The 20141-nt window shown below is 32.4% G+C and overlaps 1 protein-coding gene across 1 annotated transcript in view; it reads left to right on the top strand.

The window, feature by feature from the left end:
- The window catches only part of LOC106463794 (SWI/SNF-related matrix-associated actin-dependent regulator of chromatin subfamily D member 3-like), a 335955-nt gene that overhangs the window by 151325 nt on the left and 164489 nt on the right, over positions 1–20141 (top strand). Inside the window, exons 5-6 of the mRNA XM_022391691.1 lie at positions 16859–17081; positions 18576–18810. The gene's annotated coding sequence lies outside the window, so the exon portion shown is untranslated. The remainder of the gene's footprint in view (positions 1–16858; positions 17082–18575; positions 18811–20141) is intronic.

Here is a 20141-nt window from a genome sequence, read left to right as displayed (position 1 = left end):
ACCCGGTTTCTAGCGTTGTAAGTCCGCAGACATACCGCTGTGCCACTGGGGGGCTTGTTTGTTTGATGTTAAGCACAAAGCTACACTATGGGCTATCTGTGCTCTGCCCACCACGGGTATCGAAACTCGGTTTCTAGTGTTGTAAGTCCGCAGGCATACCGCTGTGCCACTGAGGAGCGAAATTCAAGCTAATCGTTAGCATTTTAACCTTAGGAACAATGTTACACTATCCTTCACAAATATCATTCCCGTACTTAAAAACAATAGAATAAAAATATATTTGGTCTCTAAGAGGTATATGAATGGACAATGTGATCTAAAATATTTTATGTGAATAATACGTGAAATTAGCCAGCTCACTGATTCTGATGACTTTCCTAAAAATGTGTTTGTATTGTCGTTAAGAGCAAAGCTGCACCAATGCATAGGTCTAATCCTAGATTAAGAATACTATTCTAAATACTTTTACAGTTATATTGAACAAAAGTATTGTTTAAATTAATCTTCGCCTTGCCTGATGAATACTTTTATAATGTTATAAACCCTCAAGCTTACATCTGAGTCAAGGAAAAGGATAGGGGTTGTAAGTAAAATCACCACAAGTTCGGAATGGGAGCAGGGGGGCTTCCGATATCGATAATCTACACAATACTTCATATACAAACGATATAATTACGAACTCTATAAAAATATGCGTTAGATACCTGTAAAATCAGTAATTTTCACGGAAGTGTTTCTAATAGCAAAATTGATTTGTTTCTATAGTTTGAAATACATTATGCTACATCTATTGTATCATAATGCACATAACGTGACATAAACTGTATTTTAGCAAAATCAAAACGAAATAATTTTGAATCTTACAATTATTATCGTTATTTCGATTGGGTTCACGATACTACTCCCATTTGGAGTGTTCAGTTATATACTATTCAAATTCCATTTCGTCTTATTTTACACAGTCAAGATGAAAAACATACTGGCAAACCGTAGACAGGAGGATTTAAAATTGCTTGTCTATTTATTTGCAATACATTGGTATTTGTTAAAATTTTGTATTTTATATTCCAAGAAATATTAAAGCATTATTAATGTAGGTTTCGCATATTCTTTAAAATGTCCATTTCTTTGAATAATATTTCTGCTGCAGAGTGATGACGATCTCCCGTTTTCTGTTTATTTATATTTTGGGCAATGCTACTACGGTTATATCTGTCCCCCGTTCTTAATTTTGAACTACTGACCAGAGAGAAGGCAGCCAGTCAACAGTATCCTACCACCCCATACAAGCTAAGGATTGTCATTATTCTTCTAACGCATCCACACCTTAAAGTACAGGGACTATTTTGCGTTATCAACGCGGCTCACAAGCTCCGAAATTCAGATCTCTACCACAAGGTTAACTCGCGTCCATCATTTTTCGTTAATTTTTCTGTTGTGAATATATATATATATATACATACATAATACATATATTCATAAATTATAATAAACTATTGAAAAAAATTCATAAATTTTTTAGACAGCAATGAAAGGATGCAAAAATTGATTTATCTTTTGATAATATCGAACGTATATGTGTGTAAAATGTTTCCAGTGTATAACAAAATGGTTCTACAATTTGTCTATCTTAATCAACGTAACCTCATTAAAAATCACGTAAAGCAATCTTCCCGCGTTGTCTCAGTGTGTGTATTTGTATTTATGCAGTGTTTTAATTTTAAAGGTCCTGTCTAACATCGTGCATTCTAGTAGCATTTGGATGGAACAAACTGTATATATATATATATATATTTATTAGCACGTACTCTGTGCAAGACTGAGAAATTACAGTTATAAGTTTTTAACAAAAATGAATGTTAGGACCAAATAAGTAGCTCAGGATTCTTATCTCTTCATTGTTTTTATATACTATAAATTACATTAATTGTAAATAGACGATCAAATCATCACTGTATAACAATAATGAATATAATACAAATCAAAACCAAAACGTTCACAATGAGACTTGATAAATAAAAAACACGAAAAAAATTGTCCATTACTAATTCTTGTCATTACTGTTAACTCATAATAGAAAATGTCTGTGATCATAGCTCCCAAAAGCGTTGGGGATATTCCATCTATCAGATATGACCCAAACGCAGATGTCTAACTAGTTAGTAGCCATGGAGAATCATTTAGGGGTTAGGAGTTGAGTGCTTAAATCAGCAACGTCTCAACTCCTACTGCTTTTCGCTGTCTGCAGACGGTTGTGGGAAGGCGATTACCCCAATATTTAAATATAAAAATAGATTTATAGTAGAAGTTTGCAGTTTTGAGTTTTTTTACGATTACATATAAGGGGAGCAACTTTTCATGTCCTAAGATAACCTTTCATTAATCATGAATTTACATAACTTCCGTCCAGTGGACGGATACTCTAGGTAGTTAATCAATAAATTTAAGAACGTGCATAAAATTTTATTGTATTTGCCTATAAAATTTAAAATCTTGTTTTTAATTGTTCGTATAATTTAATGCACATTTTATGTACATCTTTGCAGATTTTATATCTTATTATTTAACAATTCCTTTAAAGTTAATCAATCTTGTATATACCTATGATAATAAAAGAGCCTGTGTGTGTGTGACCGCCATAGCTCCAAGAGGAAAGAACTAGAGACTTGCAACTTTGCACGCATACTAAGGGGACTCTGAGGGTGTGTACCTGGGTATTATATTTTAGATTTAACTCCAAAAATATTGGCCAATTTTTTGTCCTATAGCCCTTAAGCCCCATAATTCTGCTTCCTGAAGGTCTATAGTAAAGTATCATTTTTTTTTCTTATCACACTTACTGATTGAACAATATGTGGAAGATTTCTGCCAAATACTCTTATTCAACGCAAACGAAAGAAAAAAAAATACAAATCTGAGAATTAAAAAAAAGTTGAATTGAACTAAGTTTGGGAAACGGCAACAAACAACGGGAAGAAAAATGTAAATCAGAGAATACTGGAGAATTCGGAGAATGAAAAGAATTCAAATAAAAACACGGGAAGAAACAACGAATCTGAGAAGCTAAATGAAAACTATTTGCTTTTAAAAAGAGTTGAACTGATTAAGTTCGGGAAATGGCAACAAACAAATCAATTAAAGAAAAAGAATTAGCGCATTGGGATAGCTGTAGAAGTAATTGAGATAATGAAGACGTTTAATTGGTACATTGAGGCCTCTGTGAATCATAATGGGACCTTAGAATCCCGCAGCGGAACGTTCATATTTTATGCTTATACATATATATATGTGTGTGCCTAAAGATTTTATTTCAAACATTTGTGACTTAAGAGATAGGTTTACAAGTTAAGCATAATTGATATAGCAATGGTCTAATGATTACGGTAAGGTAAGTTTAATCCCTTATAGACCTAAAGTATAATTTACAAATATAATATATATATATATATATACACACATGTGATTACCTATAAATTTTGTATGTTACTATCCTCTTCTAATCTGCGGACTTACAGTGCTAGAAACCCGGTTTCGAAACCCTTGGTGGGCAGAGCACAAATAGCTTATTGTGAAGTTCTGCGCTTAACTATAAACAAACAATCAAATTCTCTGCTAAAAATTGCCAAGATCTGAGCCAATTTTGTTATTCTTATGAAAAAATAATAGCTTCTAATTATTTTTTTAAATGGAAGCTTCAAATAAAAGGACAGTATCAAAATAAATTGTTTGAGGTTAGCGTTAACCTGGCCAAGAATATGGTTATATATATGGTTTATCTTTGTTCATAATTATTTTGCTTCTTTCACTAAAGCAACGACATTTTTTTGCCCTTTGTAGTTGTGTTAAATTTGTTGTTTGGTTTATTGCTTAGAATCAAATATTTGGTCATTGCTAATATTACTGCTTTTGAAATGGGCTGTGAATCTCTAAAGGAAATGGGAGTTTGATCATATAGTAAAGTTAATGCCGAGAAGAGTGAATTTCTCAATAGAATTGTCGTGCACATTTATGGTGTCTACAACATACTGTGACAGGAAAGGAACTTTCCTGTCACGCAAGACTCCCCCCGCTCGTTTTATTCGATCATGTCCGGCCGTAGGTGGAACTAAATGGACAAAATTCGTCTTTATATCTTGTGCCGTACTGCTGATAAAAGCTTTCTTGTAGGCATCTACAAGGAGACTCTCCATTTCTCGCGATATGTCTGGTTTTATGGACCCACTATTCGAACTCGTGCCGTGGGCTATGATGGCACGCGAGAAAGTCTGGTGATCATCAGTGGTATGCACATGTGGCTGTCCCTCTCAACGGGACTCCATGCAGGGAAGCTCACTCAGCAGGGAACATATCACTATCACGGTTGCCTCGGCAACCAAACCCGAAAAATGAAACAGTAAAAGGCGAAGTGCAACATTATGCTGTCAAAAGCGATATTTACACACGCCTCTGGCTATGAATCAAGAAAAACACTTAACTTTTAACATCTCAGTCACGGGGTATCTAGGAAGTTATCTAATCGTTGATAATTGTTTAATCGAAAAGTTCTGCAGCTTTTGACACTTTTTTTTTTGAGTGAAGGGTGAGTAATGATCATCGAATTTAGTGTGGGGGCGCACTTAGTTGGAAAACATACTGAGTATAGTGCTAAGCGTTAACAATAACAACGAAAAATATGAGCTTGAAATGTCAACTTGTGATTCCATTCAATAAAGGAAATATGCATGTAATTAAATTTCAGCTTAACACTAACCACCTATAGAAAGAAACCCACGCATTGTTTATTGATTTTTTTCTACCCATATTATTTCGCTTCTACCTATATGACATACTGGTAACTCTAGCAATAGCTTTCCGTGGTTGACATTTAGGCTAATTTTGGCATTATACATTCTCTTTGTTGACATAATTAAAGAAGGAAAGTTATAAAACGCCCACAGTGTTATGTTTAACTAACATTTTCAAGCTTAAACCAATGTCATGGTACTAATCTAAGATAAAATGCTCAGCTGCAGCTAAGTTTGCTAGTTCCCCAAATGCCCGTTTTCTAAACATATGTCTCTTCATAAAAGTATTAGGCGCTTGAGAGTTTAAACGAACGGATTATAATTTTTCACCTATTTTTCCCATAAACAATGAGTACACGTCATTTTCAAAGAAAAGGAAGGTATTCTTGCCGTTTTCAATACTTTATGAAACAGTTTCTATAGCAACGTTTATCAATACTAAATTGCAGTTATGAATCCCAGTTTACTGTAAGCTACATACTTCCACAAATGTGTTTATTTATCCTCTAATAAAGACATTTCACACACACACACTCACTCATATATATAACTGAAGGTAAGAGAAATGAAATACAGTTGTGTAGCTTTTTTAAAAAAATTTTGCGGTGACGGTTAAAAAGTAAGTAAATACATTTTAAATTTTAAAACGTAATTTTCAATTATAAACTGTTAAACTATCTGTTGAGTTTGTGAAGCAAGCCATAAGAAGGCGTTATAATTAAACAATGAGCCTCAGCTTAAGGGAACTATGTACAAGTTAGGAATATCAAAGGTTTCGCAGCAATACTAAACTGGACAGACACTGCATGAATTGTTACTGCCTGGCTTGACACCTGGTGGTTAGAGTGCTCAACTCGCAACCTGCGGGTCATAAATCCCTCAATGAACATGCTATCCCTCTCAGCCATAAAAGCGTTGTAATATAACGGTCAATCCCACTATTCGTTGTTAAAGTGCAGCCCAAGAGTTGGCGGTGGGTGGTGTTGACTAGTTGCCTTTCCTCTAATCTGTCACTTCAAAATCAAGGCGGCTAGCACAGATCGCACTGGAGTAGCTTTGCGCGAAATTCATCATAACAAACGAACAAACTAATGCCTTAGTTCATTTGTTATGAACTTTGTTCCAGTGTAAGAACCAATGAAAATGCAATCTGTAAAATCTTCTAGTCATGAAATATTTACAATTTAGTCAGCCGATACGTTTTAAATGGGATTGTAATTCTCAAATACTTTAACTTTATTGTTTCTTGGAAAATATTAACAAACATAAGACGACCTTAAAAACTGTGACGCATTTTCAAAACAATTTGTTTTTGTAACGGTGTATTGCAATGGTTTCTATACTAATGCATGTTTAAGATTATTTTATATTTCTGAAATGAGAATATACAGAATAGACCTGTGCCTACCTTTTGATGGCGCAATTGATTACTATGTGGATTCTAAAAATGCACTGACGGCAGTCATACGTAGCATAAATGTGAAAGACGTAACTTTTCCGAAATAGTTCATTGATTTTCCTAGAAAAAAATTAATTGTGGACAGAAGCCGAGTCTTGTATGGTTAGACATCGTACATACCTCATTTAATAATCTCATTGTATTCGAATAGGTTAAAACTGAAATTGTGATATAGAGTTTATATAAGGCAAGGTTACGTCATTTTAAATGTGGCATTCTAACATAGTTGTTTGTACACTTGAACGTATAACTGTTAAGGTCAGAAATAGATTAAAACAAAAGTTTACTGAAAAGTAGAAAAGCAATGGGGAAACAGATCTATTTGAATACTACTTTAAACAACAAGGAAATGAAATATTTTTTTTATTTCTCTACAACTCACAAGTATAGAGGAAATAGCGAGAGTGTTATATTTTTAATCGGTTTATAAGTCGCAACTGATCAAAAAGAACAATATACAATTCTTATTGGTTATCGTTTTCTTAATAAAAGTAATCTCATGTATTTTTGAGATATTTCTAAACTAAAGCCTGTATTTGTTATAAAAATACGAATGATATCAAAACTGTGCTTAATATTAGTGTAAATATCTACAGATATATATAGACTAAAGCAGAATAAATTTTAACAAAACTGAAACTGTGACTGTCTTTCCTAGTGTACAGTTAAAATGATAACAAAAATACATATCGAAAAGGAAACAAATATTTCATTACTAAAATCCGTAGAGTCTCTGACTTATCTTTAAAGGTCCCCCGATGGGACAGCAGTAAGTTTACGAACTTACAAAGCCAGAAGACGAGGATCGATGCCCCACAGTGAACAGAGTGTAACTAGCCCAATGTGTAGCTTTGCAACAACAACAACAACATTTTAAAGACAATTCATTTGAAATGACCTGCAAATAAAGGTTGTAAAAGAAAAGGCTAAGAACTTCCAACGCAATAAATTATCTGCATTGTTACACACCGCAGTTATAGAACCCCAATTTTTAGCGTTTTATGACCTCAACACCCCTCTGATCCACTGGATCCTAGCCTATATACTAGAATACCAATCGTGTATGTATCATAGGTAACCCTTTCCGAGAGAAACACCACGCTAAAATTATAGAAAAAAAACAACACAAAAAAACCCTTATCCTTGTAATAATAGTATGCGTGACGACAAGTTTAAACAATCTTGGAATTCGGTGTTGAGTTGAGACGTCGCACTGAACTTTATATCCCAACTTTATGCTTTATTCTAGTGACAAGTTCGTTTTAGTTTATTAAAGAAAGTAGTTTTAGTATTCATATTTTGGACAATAAAAAACATGTGCTACTAGTCTTTATGTGCCAGCTGTAATATAGTATATTTATGTCCACCTTTTCTACACGAACCTAGATTTTTATTAAATACTCGATTGATTTTTCTTTTGTAACTGTACAATATCACGGAAAAGTCTGGGTAGGGGAAAAAATTTCCATACTTGCATTTTGTGATCAAAGGTAGTGAAATGTCTGTTTATGATCTTTAAAACCTTCGAAATGTCATACAATAAAATAAAGATTTATGAGTGCATTTCAAGTGCTGTTTTTCAGCCGTTTGCTAACAACAAAGTAAATTTCTGTGTTTTATTAACTGTAGTTCTCGGTACCGTATTGGTTTGATATTTATTAAAACGTCTAATGAGCAGAATAATGATCCTAGTTCTGTACATCTCTGACGATTTTACTATGTTACTGGTTTGATATTTATTATAACGTCTAATGAACAGAACAATTATCTTAGTTCTGTACATCTCTGACGATTTTACTATGCTACTTTTCTTTATGTCGATGTAATTGTCATTAAATGACTGAAGAATTATCCATAGCATGATAATTGAATATTAGAAACTGTTTGTTTTACTACAGAGAAAAAAAGTGTATATTTTCAACGGTCTGTGATCACTAGGAGGCGTCTGGAATGCTATCACACAAGCTGAGAAATTCCTGTTTGATATTATTTATAGGAGGAATCATATTAATCTTCTGTAAGAATTTAACATAATGAGTGAAGTAGCAGTGTTGTGTATTAAGTATTCATATATATAACAAACTTAAAATAAGACCCAAAACTCGAACGCTTTCGAATAGATGACTATTCGAAAGCGCTCGAGTTTTGGGTCTGATTTTAAGTTTATTACACTTTATATGTGATCCTTTATATGTGATATATGTCTTTTTATCAAGACATATATATATATAACAGTCAGCTTGATTTTATTTTACGAGTAAGAAAGATGAGATTAATTTAAACCTGTTATACACATACCCTCCATAAATTTTATCTAATGTTTAGTGCAAATCCAAATATGAATTATTATGTACTGAAGTACTAGTTGTTTGTAAATTTAGCTGACATATGCTTTAAAAGTAACGTGTCAATAGCTTTGCTTGGATTAAATAAAAATAAGTGTTTACGTTGTTTAGCCTTATGAGTGTTATATGCCGTGAATGTTATGTTATAATTTATATCTAGTTGAAATATTGAATCCGGTTTCGAAATGTTTATTTTTATTTCAAATAAAAAGTGTTTTGGTTTTCTTAAAATCAACATACAATTTTAACGTATTTTGATAGAGGTATTGTTTTAATATAAATAAGTATAACTTATACAAAATCCAATGTAAACATTATTTCGCAGTGACCAACGTAGTAATATTATTGAATTATATATATAAAAAAACAATGAGAGCGCTACCTAGTGGCAACTCTTTATTCCTTGTTCATATCATCTCTCTAACGTGCCTAGATGATGGAGTTTTCTTATTACGAATTAGTTTTACCAACGAACACATATTTTACTCCTAAAGAAGTCAAGCCCATCCGTTGAGAGCTAGGATTTCATAGAAGTGACCCCCCCCCCCCCCAGATGCACAGCGGTATGTCTGCGGACTTACAACGCTAGAAACCCGTGGTGGATAGAGCACGGATAGCCCTTTGTGTAGTTTTGTACATAATTGAAAACAAACAAAAAACAAACAATTCATAGAAGTTCTTTGCGTTGGATTTGCCATTTTTTTATCATATTTATTTTTAAATCATAAAATTTTTGGTCTAGTATGTTTATAAATCACTCTTTTAAACTGATTATACCTTGGACAGGGTGTGGCTAGCTGTTACCATGTGAGGATTATAAATCTGAAGATTTGTGGTTCGCGACCCATTACCACAAGAACGCGCTACGCAGTTTGAGGCCGAGTGAGTGCTACTAGATTAACGTTTAAATCTCACTACCGCCCAAGACGCTCCACTGCCATTAAGTTTGTTTGTTATAATAAATGGAAATCAAGTTACACTTTTAAGTGCAGTAAGACAGATAACTGGTTGGCATTGATGGATGGATGTAATTGTAAAATAAGTTGACTTCCTTTGATAAGCTGACGATCATCTTAAAATAGACAACTTGATCACATTCCAAGGGACATCTTATTACGTTTGTCTTTATGTCTGTACTGTGTCCAGCGATTCTGATCTGTAGAGTTCTTATTATGGAACCTAATTCCGTAAGCCCAACAACAGGAATGTAAGTACTTTATACATTATAGAAAATTAAGTAATATATCATTGAACTTAAAATCGTCCTACAGACAGGGAGTAAATGTAGTCTTAACTTGTCAACAAATCTACTCAATACTTTCTACTTTTTCTCTTTAACTAACTCCATAAAAACCGAGAAAGGTATCTAAAAGCTACAGAACGTCACGACAATATACGTAGAGAGCGAGTGTTCCGTTTCCTTCAAGTTAATAATGTGAGAAATAAAAAAAAAATGCATCATTGAATTTTTTAGATGCTCTCTGAACGAAAATACGGACCACGTTATTTTTAAAACTTTCAAAAGTATCTAATACTTTGTAAAAGTTGGTTTATGAAAGCTCAAAACTTTGGTGAGATCGTATACAAAAACGATAAGACTAATTATTCTTCAACCTCAAAGTTTCAGTGTTTCAACAACAGCCTAACGTTCGATATTAATTCTATATATATATTAAATGAGCAGCTTTTAAATATTTAGTTTTAATTGTAGTTCCAAAATATTTAATTATTTTGTACATGGTGGGAGGTGACCATAATGTTTGTGTTTAAGACAAACTGTACAATGGAGTATCTGGATTCTGCCCATCACAGGAATCGAAACTAGATATTTAGCGTTGTAAGCTTTTAGGCTTTCTGTTCATCCACATGGGGGGTGGGGCGACTACAGTAAGCATGTACATTTGAATGAATTTGACCTATTAGCAGAAAGCACAACAACCATAACAAAGAAACGTTAACAATTGGATATGAGGGTATTACGTATGTAAACGGTTAGAACTCTGAACTCTTTTAAGTTTCGGTGTTTCACCTTTTCCGTTACATCAAAATGGCAGCTAAGGTTTCGTCTTGCATTCAGTCATTTTATCTTACAGCACTGATTGCGTGGTTTGTGAAAGTTTTGCTATATATTAATTCAAATTTCGTGATAGTGACAAATAGTATCGATTGAACGCTAGATTTTCATTACTTCTTTGCTATGGGCAAAACCAACATCTAATAAGTTTATGAAATATGCACTTTCTCTTGAATCGTAATCTGTAATATTGACCCAGACCAACTACTGTTGTAACAAAATTGATACTGATGGAATATGTGTTTAAGTAAATATGCAGTCAGTACTTGAATAATTATATTATAAACTGTTTGCTTTTATTTCCCTGTTTCATCCAGAATAGATTAAGGAAAAGGAAACACACCCTTAAGTTTATTTGTTTTAGTGAATAGATAAGTATTGAGAGAGTATTTGCTCAAAATTCGTAATTACCATAAACATCAAGCTATTCCTGATTATATTTAGTATACTCTAAAAACAATAATTACAACAATAGAACAATATATCAACCAGTTAATTCTTTCAGCTGTACTCGTACTGTTACAACCATTATCACAGCCTTCACTGTTGGTAAATAAAATTATCAGGGCTGTGACTGTTAGTTATATTTTACTTCTTCAACAGTATGTTTTCTTCCCTATTCTCGACCACCTGGTGTTGAATAGTGGTCTATTATTAAAAACAAAATATCAATCAATTAATCTATTCCTGAAATTTCAAACATTTGAAATACAAATAAGAATATAATGAACTTTAAGATTTTACATCAGTTAAAATTTATCATATCGAAATTATCTCAAAACTCAAGTCAAATTATTCTTCACGGAAAAATGTTTTAAGTCTGTATTTATATCTGTTTTAACATTATAGCTATATGAATGGAATTTCAAAGATCCTTCCACGAAAGTTAAGCAGTAAATATATTATTGCGGAATTTATTTTTAATTTTCACACAATTTCGTAATGAAATGTAAATTATATCTTTTGTATGATGACAAAAGTATGCCTTGAGATCCGCATGTAACATGATATTTTCGATATTTAAATTTCTTTTTATCTCTTGCTATTTGGACGAAAACAGCTGTAGCGCCGTAAACATTGTGGCAGAAACATAATATACGAAATTATATCCGGTTTGAACTAAAACTACTTCAAGATAAACCGTCGTTCTTTCTCATTTTCATATTCTTTATCGTTCTTTGCTCTTTAGAGTAATACAGAAATGGTCCACTTCAATTTGAATAACTTGTAGTGATAGGATATGTGTCTGTACCACAGCAAATCATTTGTTGACAGAAAAAAGAAAATTAATGATAGCTTAAGAGCTTTTTGCCAAAATCTGTTGAAATTTCAATACATCTTCGGTTTCATTATTCATTATTTTCTATTCCTAGTCATGCATAGGTGACAATAAAGTGCGCTACTACAATTAAAAGTCGAAATATTGTTGCTTTAAAAACACAGAACTACTCAATAGGCTATCTGCGTTTTGACCACCGCTCTCGAAATATATAAACTTTCTGAATCATTATAGATCCAACATAATCATTCTAAATTTAACAGATAAATTTTTGTTCTAAAAAGAAACATTGTTGAAAAGGAATTCAATAATGTTCCAATAATAGCAGCAGAAAAATAAAATTTCAGACAACACATATTCACAACGTCTAGATTACGTAAAACTATGTTGTTAAGTTAATACATATTGTTATGGATTTTAGTGCATATTTCAATTATCTATCAGACAGAGCATCAGTTGTCTAAAATCTAGCCAAATTTATTATCTATATATATATATATATGTGTGTGTTTCTCTTCACTCCTTTACTAAATCAAAAATTCACTTTATATATTTATTTTGATTCTCCAAAGCTTTAATTTATATTTAAATAAATATATTACTTACTGGAGAATCGCTTTCCTGTGAAAATAAATTAAACCGCAATGAGGTGACTAAAATCAAGATATCTCTATATACGTGTAAATGTTTATCTATAAATCGGTTCGTGAAGAGTATAACATTTCGTGGAAGGATATAGCTCATAAAAACAAAGCAAGGTAAAAGATACATTTGTTCCCTTGTTGGTCAGAGGTAATTTTACGGACTTCCAACGCTAAAATCCGGAATTTTATTCTCCGTGGTAAACAGAGTGCAGATAGTTCTTCTGTAGCTTTGCGCTCAAACAGCGGTATTCAAGAAATATTATAGAATATTTTCTCAATATTACAGCTTAAAGCACCATAACAAAGTTAAAAAATCTTGCCCATCTGAGAGTTCCAGTGTTTGATTAAAATTACTTTATTCCTTCTTGTAAGCATATATAATGTGCTCATTAAGATAAAATCATAATATATATATATATATATAAGACTTGCCACCGGGGGCGAAATATGACTACTTCCTTAATTAAGCTGCCCACCCTCTTTGTCTTGACTGATATGTAAAGGTATAATAATTTTAATATGCGGAAATCTATATAGTACGAAAACTCTGAGATTGTTTGTGTGTGAGCTTGTCTGTAATTAAATACAGCAAAAACGGCGCACAATACTGCAATATTTGTAATGAAATGATAATAGAAACGAGAATAGAAACAGAATAAAACAAGTTTCGTTAAAATCGGGCCACGGGTTACCGAGTTAGCTCCGTTTTTCGGGTCACTTTTATAAAAAAAAAGTAGATGAATTTAGGTACACTAGATGACGCCACATATCTGTTTTTCTATCTATCTATTTGTTTTCCACCTGACAAATCACTTTAAAATATCTTCTATACAACAATATATGCACAACAGAAATGATGAGATGAAAATGTGTTATAACTGCACGTAGAAAGAACAACAATAAAATGGACCTACAATATTATTGTCTATTTGCAAATAGTAACTATGGAGACGAGGTAATAAAATAAAAATCAAGTCGAAAACAACAACAAAATTTTATAAACGAAAACCTCTCGCCGAGCATTGTCTATTATATTATTTCCCTGTCAATGTTCCATCTTCATTAAAAGGCGTAAGATGACAAAAAAAAGATCTTGAAGAATTTCTCAACAATATGCCTTGGTTATGGTATGTAATTCGAGGAAAAATAAAGTGTTACTGTTTCTTATTTGTAGAAGGTTTAAGAGGAAAGACCATAACATAATGAACTAATTCATCACAATACCTGAAAACTCTGACTAATCTTTTTTGAAAAATGAAATGTTCTTTGCTTTTACTCCCGATCAACAATCAAATATCTTTCTTGAACTATGAATAACACGATTGGATTGAAATATTTAATTAAATTATCTCAAAATAAACCTTCATTTCGGTGCAAGATTGAAATTAGCTTGAATTCTTCATAACCTCTGAATGGTGGGTGAGCCAACGGGTGACGGGTTGTCTAGTAACACATAAATACAACAAAATAGAAAAATGAAAAAAACAAAACAAAAAACATTGTATTAAGATGAAATTCGGGGAGCCACCTAAAATGTAAATAAAGTTTGTTGAAAAGGGTTACAATCTAATTAATATTTTTCACCACATTATTCTTGTGTTAACTCATTGTAGCAATTTCAATCAAACCAATAGTAGATTTTGTAAAAAATGTGGTTCCATAAGTTAGTAAGCCAATGTATCTCCTTATATATTTTTCTATAATGATGATGATTTTTCAATAAAAATTTCGTATAGTCAAATTATATGGTATCTCTATTTTTTCTTAACCAGTTTTCCTACGCAGATACTAAATGTAAGTTATTAACCCTGTCGTGTAGCACTCACATCATACGCGAAGAAACTAAAAACATTTTGTAGAATTTATTTATTTAAAAATGTCAAATGGACACCAGTAGTATAGCGTCCTCATTTATATATATACATATAAACTTGCTATTATTTCCCGTTGCTTAATATTTAACTACCAAGGCAAATTATTTTTTAAGTTTTTTCAACTCATTGAAAAATGGCTACTGGTTTAATCGAAATCATGTTTCATAAATGTGTTTTTATATTTTATGATATCATTAAAACGTAACATTTATTTCACGGAACTGGAATTTTCAAATTGAATGTCACCTTGCTCATATTGGCTAAGCAGGCAGATCAGAGACTCCTAGGGCTATGGTTCAGATATAGCCGTCCCTAATTCTGAAATATTAACAACCCAGCACGCTGACAACTAGGCCGCGTTTGACCTTTATGTCACTCATATTAAAGCTCTCTTAAAAACTGTAATTCGAGTGCATATAGAGACTTGAAATTTGCTGACTTTCTAGACATTTCTCTAAATGTCGAGGTATCTTCATGTAAAGATCTTATTTTCACAAGACAAGACACGCGACGTGTGCTGGTTAGTTAAAAGTAAATCTGCTACTGCAAACACCAGCCTTTTCGACGTGAACACAACATATTATTTGGCTATTGCCAGGCGGTTCTGAAAGAGGATCTACTTCTATCACGCCGGTAGAGTTTCAACAATATGAAAAACAGAAACAAAAAACCAAATGTTGAATAGCCAACTGAAGCATTTCTATGGACTCTCGTTTTTTGCTGTTTGTTTGTTTTGCTCTTTTTCTTTTTTGCTTCCTTTTTGCCAACATTGTTGACTTCTATACATCAAATCTTCTATAAAAGATGGCTGACATAAAAGAATTCGGTATGTGTTCTTCCTTCTCCATTCATAATCATAAGTATATTGGAAAAAAAATTAAACAATCGGCATTTATATTTGTTATACAGCAAAATATAACTTACAGACAAACTTATTTTAGTTGTAACTGTGAAATATAATTTCGATAATGAGTAATATTAATAAATGTAGTGTTCGCTCTGAAAGCACATTTATTTCTTTGATTCTGATCTTGGGAGTACTATATAGACTGTGGTAACTAGTCAGAAAAAGCTCCAAAAATAGTTTAATATTATTGATATTTGATATATGTTATTATTACGGTCCAAAGCAGTATTAACATCAAGCTATTTTATAGGTTTTTAAATGTGATTACTAAAAAAGTCTTTGCTTATTATTTGAAGATCTGCTCTTTCTTACTGTCTGAGTCTCTATCGAACTCACATAGTTGTAGATTTAAGGGTAAGGGAGCCAATATCACACTGTGCAAGAGAAAATACTATCATTTTCAATGAGCAAAAGTTCTTATCTGCTGTGTTTGTAAGGATAATAATTAAGTGTATCGTATAAACTTCTAATATTTAAATCCTAAAGGTATCGACTTATTGCGTTTACCAAATGGTATTCAATGCCAAAGACAGTAGAGACTGTCTCCAGTCTATTATACGCTATGATAAGTATACTTAGTGCACATGAGTGATATCGAATATCACACAGTCGGAAGACAGCATGGCTCTGATCATTATAATGATTTAAGTTTTCTCTTTTGTTATGGGAAGATGGAAATCAAGCCACTGAAACATTAAAACCCTAAAATAACTTATCTGATTTTGCTATTGCTGTTGAAGAAAGAAAATCTTTAAGTTAAATATTTTCAGTTTCAAGATATAGAATTTTAATTTAGCATGTTTTTTTGTGACAAACACGATGCAAAGAAAGAAGGAAAGTACAACGAATGTAGTTAAAAATACGAATATTTCATTTAAATCAGATGTGTAATTATTTTATGAGTTAAATAACACAAAATGACGTAAAAAATTTTTGCGGATAACCCTGTACAAAAGTGATATATACGGATAGGATTAACATTAAACAATAATACAAGCTTGCTTCATGTTTCACCTGTACAAATATTATTTTTAATCGTTATGACACATTATACCTATATTTATAAAAATAGTTTTAAACAAATGTCATCTTTTTTCCGCTAGAGCGATTTTGTGTTACAAAACTAATTACATTTTTCCTGTATTTGAAGTGTTTTTATACATATACAAGATTTTTTTATTGCTGCTTAATAGATGCTTTTAGTTGTGATTAAAAACATGTATAATTAAATAGCCAGGTCAAATAAAATTTTAATAAAATTTCTCACGCCTTTACTAACTCCCAAGCTCCCTTACTTTATGTGCGAGTCTCATTGTTCTTGCTATAGGGAGGATGGGCGTCAGACACTGCTGCTCACGCTAACCACCCTAATGGCAGAAAAACAAGCACTCCCATGCAAGATTGTCGTTAAGGGAGATCGAAGTTACAATCAGAAGGAACGCGAAGCGAGGTGGTTAGGCTTAGCGAGTTCTGACAGTATTTTTTTTTTCAGGGTGACTAGCTGGGTTATAGCCCAGCCGATAAAGTATGTTTAGGGCCTTAACGTGGAAAGTTCGTTGGCTTGATGGATATCGATAGAATCGGAGGTCCGCGTATTCTGAAGTGCCATTGTGTTGGCAATAGGCCGGAGTGATCTGTGTCGGTAGAAGAGGAAACATTGCAACAATGTACCAGTTTTTTACGAGTGGTTTACTCTCTGTGTGTAATTTTCAGGGGTGAGTTGGTTTAGCTTTTATACTTAATAGATGATGAGGGTTGGAGCTTATTTTCTTTTGTATTCTTTAATTAGATTAAGGTTTTTTGCGGAATATGCACGTACTTTTCTCTGATATAGTGTGTCACGATATTGTATTTTTTACTGATTTCAACATGCTTTGTTCTAATACTATCACTAGCACCTATTTTGTTACATTAGTAACATTGGTAACATTCACAAGTAAAATAAAGAAACGTTTTGAACGTGATAGTTTCAAAATGGTGAAAACGCCTGTTTAATCACGTAAGGAGAGGTTAACATAATGGTAAAATCTATTCTCGAGAATTCTCAAATATTAAAAACAGTTCTTATGAAATTTAATGTATTTAGCACATGTTTTTTGTTTAATAATTAAAGTTAACCGTAGATTAACTTAGATTAGATTACCGGCTCATTGTATTACGTGAGTAACAGCTAATTAAAACGATTTTAATAATATATTAGTAGAGACTTGATATAACTGGAACGTGTTTTTATTTACCAATCAAAATCTACTCAATTATGTATAAAAAAACATGAAATAAATACGCTGAAATATGGATTGTGTATTTGGAACCAAATAAGAGTGTATTTCTGTGTGTGTCACCGTGTCTTTTGAAAAGACCTTCCACTTAACACAGAAGTGGACAACAGAGTATAGCTTGACAAGTAAATTATTGTGTGTTACAATATTCTATTTTATTGATTTCAACATGCTCTCTTCGAATACAAATACAAGCATAGATATCAATGTATATGTAATAATAAAAACTAATAGAGAAAAAAATACTCGACAAACTACTTAGGTTTGTCGATTAACTCACTGGTTGTCCGGCTTGTCAGTATTGTTTAGTTGTAGACAGCTGATCTTCCTGTAATAATTAAGAAAAGAGAAGCTTATTGTTGTATTGTTTTTAAGTACACGTTGTCTGTCTCTCATGTAAGCTTACTATTACATTGTTTTGTTTTCAAGAACACGTTGTCTGTCACTCATGTAAGCTTACTATTACATTGTTTTGTTTTCAAGAACACGTTGTCTGTCTCTCATGTAAGCTTACTATTACATTGTTTTGTTTTCAAGAACACGTGTCATGTCTCTCACGTTAGCTTATCATTGTATTATTTCTTTAAGAACACGTGTTATGTCTCTCATTTAAGCTTATTATTGCATCGTTTTTTAAAGAACACGTGTCATGTCTCTCAGGCCAGTTTATTATTGTATTGTTTTTAAAAAAACACGTGTCATGTCTCTCATGTGCAAATGTTAAGATTTATAGTATTTAAGAAAAGTTGTGTAAAATAAATTCTGTAATATCACTTTTTAATAAAGGTGATTATGAGATGGAAATAAAAAAAAATATATCATACCTTATGCGTACAACTGTAACTGTTTTTATGATTACCTCACCCCTATGTTTTCTTTCAGTTTTTATTATTAAGATATCTAGCGATGCTCTTTTATTCCGACCTACAGTGGTCAGTATCTTCACCCTAGTAGCCAAGTCATCTTTATTGCTCTCAGCATTCATCACGACCTCTATAACTGCGCAACGCGACGTCTAGTGACGAGAGTACAGAGGACCTACACCCAGGCTGCATCACAGCTGTAACCAGAGGCAGCAGTCTGGTGCTTGGAGCGAGATGGCGTGGACTTGTGCTTTTCCTGGCTGTCTGCAATGCAATCTGAAAAAAGAACGTACAAGCTGTCGGTAAGAAGAAAGTTTTCTTACACATTTCTCTTTAAAAAACTTCACAAAGCTGTTTAGATTATGTTTAGTTGGTAAATTACTGTCTTTTCAATTTTCTTTTTCAAAGGTATAAAGAAAACATTTAGACTATTTCAATCCATTTTCCAGATGTCATACTAAAAGTACCAGTTTTCACTTTTATAAAAGTGCCCCTGTTTTATACTCATAGAATAGGATTTTATAACATTAGTCCCTTTCCAAACTTATTGATCAATTCTTATGTATTGTTACTTATTGTATTTTGTACTTAATCTAAAATGAAATATAGTCTTACCTATCATATGTCTTTACTGTGGAATACGGCAAGATCCCAAAGTAATATAGTGAATGGTTTTAAATCAATAGTCTCTCTCTAAGGAATACATTAAGGAAAGCTAAATTTATTACTGAATCATATATAACTGGGATACCGATGCTTTTAAATACTAAGCGAGGCTGAAGTAGGTAGAGAGCTACTTTGACGCTGTTCTATTGTAATTACCCAAGTAGATTGAAATCAATTAGTCAAACTTTATTAAGGTTTATATTGTTAAAACTGTATTTAATAGGCTTATGCGTAATTATATACATTGAAAAATATAGGTAAATAGAATGGGGCTAATACTATAAATTGCATCAATTGTAAATATATATATGTGTGTGTGTAAGTGCTTAATGAAAATGAGACAAGATTAAAAATAAAAAATAAACTAAATTTTATAATTCATATTTTGTATTACAATATTTTTAAAAAGCTAGTGTTACCTTATAAGATTTATATTTTGTGTTCCATCTACAGTAAAACGTGCCCCCCAGTGGCACAGCGGTATGTCTGCGGACTTACAACGCTAGAAACCGGGTTTCGATATCCATGGTGGGCAGAGCACAGATAGCTCTTTGTGTAGCTTTATGCATAATTACAAACAAACAAACAGTAAAACGTTCTAAACACAAACCGTTTCGGCGTGGTTAAACTTGCAATAACCGACGTTGAAAAAGTAAGGAAAAAAGTATACTTTTCAATACACACACACACACACACATACATCGAAGCTGTACGGTCAAAATGATTTTATAGATAGCGAACTACATAGCGGAACGATTTTGTGTTTCATAAAGCAGAATGTGATGGACCTTTCGCTACTATATAGCGTAACTATTTGAGGTTTATATAAAGCAAAGGTAAATGATACTTTTCCCTACTACACAGCGTAACGATTTTGTATTGTATAAAGCAGAAGGTAATGGTACTTTTTCTTACTACATAGCGTGACGATTTTGTATTGTATAAGGCAGAAGGTAATGGTACTTTT

The sequence above is a fragment of the Limulus polyphemus genome, unplaced genomic scaffold (genome assembly GCF_000517525.1).
Source record: "Limulus polyphemus unplaced genomic scaffold, Limulus_polyphemus-2.1.2 Scaffold55, whole genome shotgun sequence".
Taxonomy (NCBI): Eukaryota; Metazoa; Arthropoda; class Merostomata; order Xiphosura; family Limulidae; genus Limulus; species Limulus polyphemus.
Note: the sequence above shows the minus strand (reverse complement) of the source record. Positions and strands in the feature narration are given on the sequence as shown.